This window comes from Triticum dicoccoides, chromosome 1B (genome assembly GCF_002162155.2).
Source record: "Triticum dicoccoides isolate Atlit2015 ecotype Zavitan chromosome 1B, WEW_v2.0, whole genome shotgun sequence".
Classification (NCBI taxonomy): Eukaryota; Viridiplantae; Streptophyta; class Magnoliopsida; order Poales; family Poaceae; genus Triticum; species Triticum dicoccoides.
The window spans coordinates 553,027,316-553,040,176 of record NC_041381.1 but is presented as its reverse complement, the minus strand read 5'-3'; positions in this window follow the sequence as shown (position 1 = coordinate 553,040,176).

Sequence of the window (12,861 nt, the reverse complement as noted above, 5' to 3'; positions counted from 1 at the left end):
GGCCGAATTAAGGATCGATATCCATAGTAAAATCACAAATTATGTGTAATGACTCTATGTATCCAAGTACTTTACGTCATTAATGCTCGGATCCGCATTCTACAAAACTTTGTTGACCGACCATCGGCTTCCACCTCCTCGGCCAATAGCCAAGGAGTGTTTGTCCTACTTTATAAAGCCTTTATGGGGGCAAAGATTTATGACAAACAAGGCAATCTGGCCATACGGTTTTATAAACAAAGGTACGCAGAGAGATATGTTATATTACTGTTTAACAGAAGTATTATTTTCCAAAGAAAATAGTCCCACTATCGGTTCCTTTCTTTTGGTTGTCATGCTAAGCATGATCATGAAACCTCAGCTCCAATGTAAGAGCAAAAGATCGAGGATTTAGTTTGGGAGGCCAGTTAATAGCCCCCTGTAGTGTTCGGCGACAGTCGAGATCAAGCCGGAAACACTTCGGCCAATTTTATGAATGGCCCGTCATTTAATATAGTCATCGGATCGCTGACCAGTTTACACCTATTGTGACAGTCAGTTTTCGGCTTTCTCCACTCAGGTGCTTGACCATGCGAGCTGCAAGCACAATCGCAGTGGTTCTCCCTTTGCACACCTAGCCGAACAAAGCGGAATATAGGAGGCAAGCGCGGGAGCCGGGCAACCCAACTATTGACCGAAGACACAATTCGAAACTGATGCATATATAGCAATATCCGAGAATGTTTTTGCCGAATCTCTAAAGGTGTCCAGCGTTGCACTGCAAGACTTGTGCTGAAAACACACAAATAGTTAAAAGTGCCAAAAGCTTGGAAAACCAAAAAACGTCAGTAAAAACATGACGTCCGAACAAGATCAAGTGTTCGGTGCCAATCCAAAAATTGGACTTTAGAAAAAAAAGTGCTTCTGCCGTGCTTTAACTTTGCAACGACTAAGAAGAAAAACACTTAGTATGAAACGGCTCAAATAAACATAAGAGCCCCCAAGCGACTTGGGTAAAAGTTGACTATAAAAATGTAAGGTGACATGTAGAATGCCTTCTAGCCGGATTGTAGATCGTTTGTCGTAGCGGACCTTTTCGCTTCAACCTCTGGACCCAATAGTCTGGAGTGTGTCCGAATACCCTCGTGGTTATAAAAACCGGGGCATGCATGGAGACCAGGCGTAGGGGTCATTAGTGTTTTATCAGACAAGTGCCCAACTAGTTATGTTATATTACATGGTTAGTAAGAAACATCTTCCAGGGAGAATAGTTCCGTTAGGGGTTCCTTTTCTTAGAAGGCATGCCCTAAAGTGCATGTCCGGACTGCGAAAAGAGCAGAAAAACATCTGGGGGCAGGTAAATAAATAGGTAAGAAATCATCTTTTAGTTCACCGACCGAGTATTCCCTTAAGAATGCTAGCTTTCGGCTTCACCCAGTCTGAGGTACACATCCGGCTGACCCGGCAGTAACAATCGCAGAGGTGCTCCCTTTACCACCTAGCCGAACAATCGGGAACGTAGGGGTAAGCACAGGAGCCAGGCAACCCAGCTTGGCCAAAACTTAAGTCATATCGATGCATATAATGGTGAATAAAAGGTACATGCGAAAGTGTGACACATGTGTTGGGCATAAAGCCCGTATTAATAAGATTCTGTTAAAGAAGCCCCCAGGTATAATGAGCGCGGGTAGCGCGTCAAGTGTGTGCGAACAGAGTTCGGACAAGGAAAAAATTTTACAAGCAACTTTTTTCCAAAAAAGTATAATGCTTGGTCGAGCCGAACACAAGTCAAAAATTTAAAACTTTGAGCATGAAGGAAACTTAGCTGGTTAATGTGTTCGGTATTGACGACGCGGTCCGAGCTTGATGTGGGACAAGGTTCCATCCCCCAAGCCGGTCCCGAGGTGGCGGAGCAAGGAGCTCGACACTCCGAAGTGGTGACATAGCACGGTCAATGCAGGACGGCAGAGTGATGTCGATGTCCCCGGCATGGGTAATGAAGTGTTGACAAAGCCCCCCGTCCAGCCGAGGTGACGTCAAAGGATATAGTCTGGCTAGATCATTTTCCTGTGCACAAAAAATAGTGCAGACCGGGGATAATAGTAATAATAGGAATTAAAAAAATGTTGCATAATAAACAATTTTTGCAAAGTGAGTAATAAAAGAAATATGGCCTGGCGCAGAAGTCGATGTCGATGCAGGTCGTCGGTGTAATGCAATAAAGGCGTGGCAAAGCCTGGATTCACAGGTCGGCCCGAGTTCCGGATGCGGCGTTCGCCGGACTGTGTACGGAAACTGACCGAACCATCATGCGACCGTCGATAATGCGGCCACCATTTGATAGACCTGTGTACATATGCTGGACTAACCAGAGTAATAATTCCTTGGGAAAAATTTAACCCAAACAAGCAAAAAGAAATTCTAGGATTAATAGCACCTGGTTTATTTGTTGTAGCAATCCGAAGGAAGGTGATTCCCAAAATTGGGACTCGATCCGCGCACCCATGCCTGGTCGGCTAGTGACGCCAAAGTGTCCGGAGTAGGTTCATGAAGAGATGGCGAAGCCCCCGGTCCAGCCGAGATGTTGAAATAGGTCGGCGTGATGGACACCAGCTTGAAGAAGCAATAGTGCGGCCCTGCCGATGCAGGTCGTGACGTGGTCGATGCCGGCTTGATGAAGCGGCCGTGCGGCGATGCCGGTATGCCCGCTCCGTGTAATCCGTGGGGCGGCGATGTTGGTGATGATTTATCCTTCGCAATGCCGGACTCTTGTTCGGCTTGCCGGGATGATGATCCGAAGAAGTTGAGCTCGGCTCAACAAAGTGACGACGTGTCTAGCGCAGGTCGGCAACCGTGGAGTAATATTGCCGGACTGGTTTGACACCAGCATGATGTTAAAGATCATGTTCAAAAGATCTTAGAGTTAGTGGGATGTGTTCGGGAACAAAACACAATACCCCATACAAAACTTCCTTCAAAAAGGATGTCCGAAATCCCGTTCATAAAAAAGACGAACTCGGGTCGGATTCGTTTTCGCGCAGAAAACAGATCCGAAAAATGATGCACTAATCAGAAGGTTCCCGGAGTTTGGACGGTCGGATCGAGCTGAAATTTTGAGGGGTGGTAGATATAGGAATTCCGCAGCCGATCAACGGTTGGATCTTCCAAAGGAAGTCCAAGCTAGAAGCTGGACACCACGCCCTAAACTCGTCCGGATTCTCGACCAGATTCAATGCGGCTCCGGTATATCGGAGATTGCCAGAGATTCCTCCATCGAAACTCGACGAAATTTTCTAGGGTTGTTGTAGACTCAATTCCGCACAATTCCACTGAAGCAGTCGTCAAAGCGACGCTCGAGGAGGCGGTGATGGCGGATGCAAGTTTGCTGTCCAGAAAAACAGCACGGTCGCCCGAGGGCAATGTTGACGTTGAGCCCCCGGGCTCCCTGGATGATTCCTCCATGATCTTGACAGAGATCGGAGTTGATGTTGATGAAGGCCCTCATCCGAACATGACGATCGGAGGTAGGGCGCAGTCCTTGGTCGAACCAAGATGACCAGTCGAGCTGGTGACGAAGATGCCGAAGTCGCAGTTGATCTGCAGGCGAGCCATCGACCTTTTGCCAAACACACAGCGGAACTCTCAATGAAAGCACCAATGTCGGTGTCAAAACCGGCGGATCTCGGGTAGGGGGTCCCGAACTGTGCGTCTAGGCAGATGGTAATAGGAGACAAGAGACACGATGTTTTACCGGTTCGGGCCCTCTTGATGGAGGTAAAACCCTACGTCCTGCTTGATTAATATTGATGATGTGTGTTACAAGAGTAGATCTACCACGAGATCAAGGAGGCTAAACCCTAGAAGCTAGCCTATGGTATGATTGTTGTTCATTGTATATCTGTCGACTAGCCTGACCCTGGTTTATATAATGCACCAGAGGCCTAGGATAACAAGAGTCCTAGCCGAATACGCCGGTGGGGGAGGAGTCCTCGTCTTGATCACAAAGTCTTGTGGAATCTTCCTTGTATGCGGCACCTGTCCGGACTGGCCCATGAGTATGCGGCCCTGGGGTCCTCGGCCCAATCTAACCGACTGGGGGACGATGTGGTGAGTACCCCCTAGTCCAGGACACCGTCAACAGGTATCTCCGAAAGTGTCTGTTGGGTTGACACGGATCAAGACTGGGATTTGTCACTCCGTATTATGGAGAGGTATCACTGGGCCCACTCGGTAGTGAATCATCATAATGAGCTCAAAGTGACCAAGTGTCTGGTCACGGGATCATGCATTACGGTACGAGTAAAGTGACTTGCCGGTAACGAGATTGAACGAGGTATTGGGATACCGACGATCGAATCTCGGGCAAGTAACATACCGTCTGACAAAGGGAATAGTATATGGGGTTGCTTGAATCCTCGACATCGTGGTTCATCCGATGAGATCATCGAGGAGTATGTGGGAGCCAACATGGGTATCCAGACCCCGCTATTGGTTATTGACCGGAGAGCAGTCTCGGTCATGTCTGCATGTCTCCCGAACCCGTAGGGTCTACACACTTAAGGTTCGGTGACGCTAGGGTTGTATGAATATGAGTATGCAGTATACTGAAAGTTGTTCGGAGTCCCGGATGAGATCCCGGACGTCACGAGGAGTTCCAGAATGGTCCGAAGGTAAAGAATTATATATAGGAAGTGCTGTTTCGGCCATCGGGAAAGTTTCGGGGTCACCCGGTATTGTACCGGGACCACCGGAAGGGTCCCGGGGCTCCATCGGGTGGGGCCACCTATCCCGGAGGGCCCCGTGGGCTGAAGTGGGGAGGGAACCAGCCCCTGTTGGGCTGGTGCGCCTTCCCCTTGATCCCCCCTGCGCCTAGGGTTGGAAACCCTAGGTGGGGGGCGTGCCCCACTTGCCTTGGGGGGCACTCCACCCTCCTGGCCGCCGCCCCCATGGGAGATTGGATCTCCCAGGGCCAGCGCCCCCCCTGGGGGCCTATATAAAGGAGGGGGGAGGGAGCGCAGCCGCACCCTGTGTCTTGGCACCTCCCCCCTGCTACACATCTTCCTCCTCCCGCAGCTGCTTGGCGAAGCCCTGCCGGAGTCCTGCTGCATCCACCACCACGCCATCGTGCTGCTGGATCTTCATCAACCTCTTCTTCCCCCTTGCTGGATCAAGACGGAGGAGACTTAACGCTGACCGTACGTGTGTTGAATGCGGAGGTGCCATCCGTTCGGCGCTAGGATCTCCGGTGATAGGATCACGACGAGAACGACTACCTCAACCCCGTTCTCTTGAACGCTTCCGCACGCGATCTACAAGTGGTATGTAGATGCATCTCTCTCCTATCACTCGTTGCTTAGATGAACTCATAGATGGATCTTGGTGAAACCGTAGGAAAAATTTTATTTTCTGCAACATTCCCCAACAGTGATAGTGAACCCATTGCAACCCACGTTCCACAACCAGCCGATCCCCGCTGGGCACTTCAGCGTTAACTTGTCCAGTGTGAAATCAGGGAACGAGGATTTGCCTCCTCTAGTACGGCATGTGGGAGAGGACGACGAGACCCCGCCGCGGATTGGAAGCTGCAAGGGTTGGGTGCTGCTATGGACGAAGAATCTTCTTCGTCTGGAGCAGGCCGAGAGCACACCAATAACCTGTTGGGGAACGTAGCAGAAATTCAAAATTTTCTACGCATCACCAAGATCAATCTATGGAGAAACTAGCAACGAGAGAGAGAGAGGGAGTGCATCTTCATACCCTTGAAGATCGTAAGTGGAAGCGTTACAAGAACGCGGTCGGTGGAGTCGTTCACGAAGCGATTCAGATCGCGGCCGAATCCGATCTAAGCACCGAACTATGTGCCTCCGCGTTCAACACACGTACAGCCCGGGGACGTCTCCTCCTTCTTGATCAAGCAAGGGGAGAGGAGAAGTTGAGGGAAAAACTCTGACAGCACGACGGCATGGTGGTGATGGAGCTCGTGGTTCTCTGGCAGGGCTTCGCCAAGCACTACGGAGGAGGAGGAGGTGTTGGAGGAGGGAGAGGGCTGCGCCAGGGGAAGGGGGCGGCTTCCCTCTCTGTCCCTTGCTATATATAGGGGGAAAGGAGGGGGGAGGCGCCCTAGGGTTCCCTAGGGGAGCGGCGGCGGCCACAGGGGAAACCCTAGATGGGTTTGGGCGCCCCCACCCCCTAGGAAACTTGCCCCCCAAGCCGGGAGGGGCGGCTGCCCTAGGGGTGGCTCCCCCACCTCTCTTGGTTACGTGAGATGGGGTGGGAGGGGCGCTCAGCCCCTTAGTGGGCTGATGCGCCCCCTCCCCTTGGCCCATAAGGCCCCCCAAAGCTTGTCGGGGCCTCCGAAACCCCTTTCGGACACGCTGGTCATCACCTGGTACCCCCGGAACAATTCTGGACCCCAATACCCTTCGTCCAATATACCGATCTTCACCTCCGGACCATTCCAGAGCTCCTCTTCATGTCCGGGATCTCATCCGGGACTCCAAACAACCTTCAATAACCACATACTATTTCCCATAACAACTCTAGCGTCACTGAACCTTAAGTGTGTAGACCCTACGGGTTCGGGAACCATGCAGACATGACCGAGACGTTCTCCGGTCAATAACCAACAGCGGGATCTAGATACCCATGTTGGCTCCCACATGTTCCACGATGATCTCGTCGGATGAACCACGATGCCGGGGATTCAGGCAATCCCGTATGCAATTCCCTTTGTCAATCGATATGTTACTTGCCCGAGATTCGATCGTGGGTATCCCAATACCTTGTTCAATATCGTTACCGGCAAGTCACTTTACTCGTTCCATAATGCATGATCCCGTGACTAACTACTTAGTCACATTGAGCTCATTATGATGATGCATTACCGAGTGGGCCCATACATACCTCTCCTTCATACGGAGTGACAAATCCCAGTCTCGATTCGTGTCAACCCAACAAACACTTTCGGAGATATCTGTAGTGCACCTTTATAGTCACCCAGTTACGTTGTGACGTTTGGTACACCCAAAGCACTCCTACGGTATCAGGGAGTTACACAATCTCATGGTCTAAGGAAATGATACTTGACATTAGAAAAGCTTTAGCAAACGAACTACACGATCTTGTGCTATGCTTAGGATTGGGTCTTGTCCATCACATCATTCTCCTAATGATGTGATCCCGTTATCAATGACATCCAATGTCCATGGTCAGGAAACCATGACCATCTGTTGATCAACGAGCTAGTCAACTAGAGGCTCACTAGGGACATGTTGTGGTCTATGTATTCACACATGTATTGTGGTTTCCGGTCAATACAATTATAGCATGAACAATAGACAATTATCATGAACAAGGAAATACAATAATAACCATTTTATTATTGCCTCTAGGGCATATTTCCAACAGTCTCCCACTTGCACTAGAGTCAATAATCTAGTTCACATCACTATGTGATTGTAATGAATCAACACCCATGGGGTTTGATCATATCTCGCTTGTGAGAGAGGTTATTAGTCAACGGATCTGAACCTTTCAGATCCGGGTTCAGATCCGTGTGTGCTTTGCAAATCTCTATGTCATCTCCTAGATGCAGCTACCACGCTCTATTTGGAGCTATTCCAAATAACTGTTCTACTATACGATTCTGGTTTACTACTCAGAATAATCTGGATTAGTGTCAAAGTTTGCATCGGCGTAACCCTTTACGACGAACTCTTTTACCACCTCCATAATCGAGAAAATTCCTTAGTCCACTAGTTACTAAGGATATGTTTGACCGTTGTCTTGTTATCCATTCCTGGATCATTCTTGTACCCCTTGACTGAAACATGGCAAGGCACACTTCAGGTGCGGTACACAGGATAGCATACTGTAGAGCCTATGTCTAAAGCATAGGGGACGACCTTCGTCCATTCTCTCTCTTCTGCCGAGGTCATGTCTTGAGTCTTACTCAATACTCACACCTTATAACACAGCCAAGAACTCCTTCTTCGCTGATCTATTTTGAACTTCTTCAAAATCTTGTCACGGCATGTATTCATTTGAAAGTATTATTGAGCGTTTTTGATCTATCCTTATAGATCTTGATGCTCAATGTTCAAGTAGCTTAATCCAGGTTTTCCATTGAAAAACACCTTTTCGAATACCCTATATGCTTTCCAGAAATTCTACATCATTTCTGATCAACAATATGTTAATAACATATACTCATCAGAAATTCTATAGTGCTCCCACTCACTTCTTTGGAAATACAAGTTTCTCATAAACTTTGTATAAACCCAAAATCTTTGATTATCTCATCAAAGCATATATTCCAACTCCAAGATGCTTACTCCAGTCCTTAGAAGGATTGCTGGAGCTTTGCATACTTGTTAGCATCTTTTAGGATTGACAAAACCTTTTGGTTGTATCACATACAACCTTTCCTCAAGAATATCATCGAGGAAACAATGTTTTTGACATCCTATCTGCAAGATTTCATAAATCATGCAGTAACTGCTAATACAATTCCAACAGACTCATAGCATCGCTACGAGTGAGAAAGTCTCATCGTAGTCAACTCCTTGAACTTGTCAGAAAAAATCTTAGTGACAAGTCGAGCTTTCTTAATGGTGACACTTACCATCATTGTCCGTCTTCCTTTTAAAATCCATTTGTACCCAACAGCCTTACGACCATCAAGTAGTTCTTCCAAAGTCTACACTTTGTTTTCATACATGGATCCTCTCTCGGATTTTATGGCCTCGAGCCATTCGTCGGAATCCGGGCCCACCATCGCTTCTCCATAGCTCGTAGGTTCATTGTTGTCTAGCAACATGACCTCCAAGACAGGATTACCGTACCACTCCGAAGCAGTACACGTCCTTGTCGACCTACGAGATTTGGTAGTGACTTGATCCGAAGTTTCATGATCACTATCATCAGCTTCCACTTCAATTGGTGTAGGCGCCACAGGTACAACTTCTGTGCTCTGCTACACACTAGTTGAAGTGATGGTTCAATAACCTCATCAAGTCTCCACCATCCTCCCACTCAATTCTTTCGAGAGAAACTTTTCCTCGAGAAAGGACTCGTTTTAGAAACAATCACTTTTGCTTCCGGATTTGAAATAGGAGGTATACCCAACTGTTTTGGGTGTCCTATGAAGATGTATTTATCCGCTTTGGGTTTGAGCTTATCAGGATGAAACTTTTTCACATAAGCGTCGCAGCCCCAAACTTTCAAGAAATGACAGCTTAGGTTTCTCTAAACCATAGTTCACATGGTGTCATCTCAACGGAATTACATGGTGCCCTATTAAAGTGAATGCGGTTGTCTCGAATGCCTAACCCATAAACGATAGTGGTAATTCGATAAGAGACATCATGGCATGCACCATATCCAATAGGGTGCAGATATGATGTTCGGACACACCATCACACTATGGTGTTCCAGGCGGCATTAGTTGTGAAACAATTTCCACAATGTCTTAATTGTGTACCAAGCACACAACTCAGATATTCATCTCTGTGATCATAACATAGACATTTTATCCTTTTGTCACGATGATCTTCAACTTCACTCTGAAATTACTAGAACCTTTCAATAATTCAGACTTTTGTTTCATCAAGTAAATATACTCAGTATGTACTCAAATCATCTGTGAAGTAAGAACATAATGATATCCACTGCGTGCCTCAGCACTCATTGGACTGCACACATCAAAATGTATTACTTCCAACAAGTTGCTCTCTTGATCCATCTTACTGAAAACGAGGCTTTTCAGTCATCTTGCCCATGTGGTATGATTTGCATGTCTCAAGTGATTTAGAATCAAGTGAGTCCAAACGATCCATCTGCATGGAGTTTCTTCATGCACACATACCAATAGACATGGTTCGCATGTCTCAAACTTTTCAAAAACAAGTGAGTCCAAAGATCTATCAACATGGAGCTTCTTCATGCGTTTTATACCAATATGACTCAAATGGCAGTGCCACAAGCAGGTGGTACTATCATTACTATCTTATATCTTTTGGCATGAACATGTGTATCACTACGATCGAGATTCAATAAACCATTCATTTTAGGTGCAAGACCATTGAAGGTATTATTCAAATAAAAAGAGTAACCATTATTCTCCTTAAATGAATAACCGTATTGTGATAGACATAATCCAATCATGTCTATGCTCAACACAAACACCAAATAACAATTATTTAGGTTTAACACCAATCTCGATGGTAGAGGGAGAAGGCGATGCTTGATCACATCAACCTTGGAAACACTTCCAACACACATCGTCATCTCACCTTTAGCTAGTCTCCGTTTATCCCGTAGCTCTTTTATTTCGAGTTACTAACACTTAGCAACCGAACCGGTATCTTAATACCCTGGTGCTACTAGGAGTACTAGTAAAGTACACATTTAATACAATATATATCCAATATACTGCTGTCAACCTTGCCAGCCTTCTCATCTACCAAGTATCTAGGGTAGTTCTGCTTCAGTGACCGTTCCCTCATTACAGAAGCACTTAGTCTCGGGTTTGGGTTCAACCTTGGGTTTCTTCACTAGAGCAGCAACCGATTTGCTGTTTCATGAAGTATCCCTTCTTGCCCTTGCCCTTCTTGAAACTAGTGGTTTCTCTAACCATCAACAATTGATGCTCCTTCTTGATTTCTACTTTCGCGGTGCCAAACAAGGCGAATAGCTCAAGGATCATCATATCTATCCCTGATATGTTATAGTTCATCACGAAGCTCTAGTAGCTTGGTGGCAGTGACTTTGGAGAAACATCACTATCTCATCTAGAGGATTAACTCCCACTCGATTCAAGTGATTGTAGTACTCAGACAATCTGAGCACATGCTCAATGATTGAGTTTTTTCTCCCTTAGTTTGCAGGCTAAGAAACTCGTCAGAGGTCTCATACCTCTTGATGTGGGCATGAGCCTGAAATCCCAATTTCAGCTCTTGGAACATCTCATATGTTCTGCGACGTTTCAAAAAAACGTCTTCGGTGCCTCAATTCTAAACCATTTAACATTACTGTACTATCATGTAGTCATCAAAACGTGTATGTTAGATGTTCACAACATCCACAGACGACGTTCGAGGTTCAGCACACTGAGCGGTGCATTAAGGACATAAGCCTTCTACGCAGCAATGAGGACAATCCTTAGTTTACGAACCCAGTCCGCATAATTGCTACTATCAACTTTCAACTAAATTTTCTCTAGGAACATATCTAAAACAGTAGAATGAAAGCGCAAGCTATGACATAATTTGCAAAGTCATTTTGACTATGTTCATGATAATTAAGTTCATCAAATGAATTTTTTTAATGAACTCCCACTCAGATAGACATCCCTCTAGTCATCTAAGTGATACATGATCGGAGTCAACTAGGCCGTGTCCGATCATCACGTGAGACGGACTAGTCATCATCGGTGAACATCTTCATGTTGATTGTATCTACTATATGACTCATGTTCGACCTTTCGGTATCTTGTGTTCCGAGGCCATGTCTGTACATGCTAGGCTCATCAAGTCAACCTAAGTGTTTTGCATGTGTAAATCTAGCTTACACTCGTTGTATGTGAATGTTAGAATCTATCACACCCGATCATCACGTGGTTCTTCGAAACAACAAACTTTCTCAACGGTGCACAGTTAGGGGGAACACTTTCTTGAAATTTTAATGAGGGATCATCTTATTTATGCTACCGTCGTTCTAAGCAAATAAGATGTAAACATGACAAACATCATATGCAAATCATAAAGTGACATGATATGGCCATCATCATCTTGCACCTTTGATCTCCATCTTTGAGGCACGACATGATCACCTTCATCACCGGCATGACACCATGATCTCCATCATCATGATCTTCATCATCGTGTCTCCATGAAGTTGTCTCGCCAACTATTACTTCTACTAATATGGCTAACGGTTAGCAATAAAGTAAAGTAATTACATGGCGTTGTTCAATGACACGCAGGTCATGTTGGAAATATGCCCTAGAGGCAATAATAAAAGTATTATTATTATATTTCCTTGTTCATGATAATTGTCTTTTATTCATGCTATAACTGTATTATCCGGAAATCGTAATACACGTGTGAATACATAGACCACAATATGTCCCTAGTGAGCCTCTAGTTGACTAGCTCGTTGTGATCAACAGATAGTCATGGTTTCCTGGCTATGGACATTGGATGTCGTTGATAACGGGATCACATCATTAGGAGAATGATGTGATGGACAAGACCCAATCCTAAGCATAGCACAAAGATCGTGTAGTTCGTTTGCTAGAGCTTTGCCAATGTCAAGTATCTCTTCCTTTGACCATGAGAGCGTGTAACTCCTGGATACCGTAGGAGTGCTTTGGGTGTATCAAACGTCACAATGTAACTGGGTGACTATAAAGGTGCACTACAGGTATCTCCGAAAGTATCTATTGTTTTATGCGGATCGAGACTGGGATTTGTCACTCCGTGTAAACGGAGAGGTATCTCTGGGCCCACTCGGTAGGACATCATCATATGCGCAATGTGACCAAGGAGTTTATCACGGGATGATGTGTTACGGAATGAGTAAAGTGACTTGCCGGTAACAAGATTGAACAAGGTATTGGATACCGACGATCGAATCTCGGGCAAGTAAAATACCGCTAGACAAAGGGAATTGTATACGGGATCGATTGAGTCCCTGACATCGTGGTTCATCCGATGAGATCATCGTGGAACATGTGGGAGCCAACATGGGTATCCAGATCCCGCTGTTGGTTATTGACCGGAGAACGTCTCGGTCATGTCTGCATGTCTCCCGAACCCGTAGGGTCTACACACTTAAGGTTCGATGACGCTAGGGTTATAAAGGAAGCTTGTATGTGGTTAC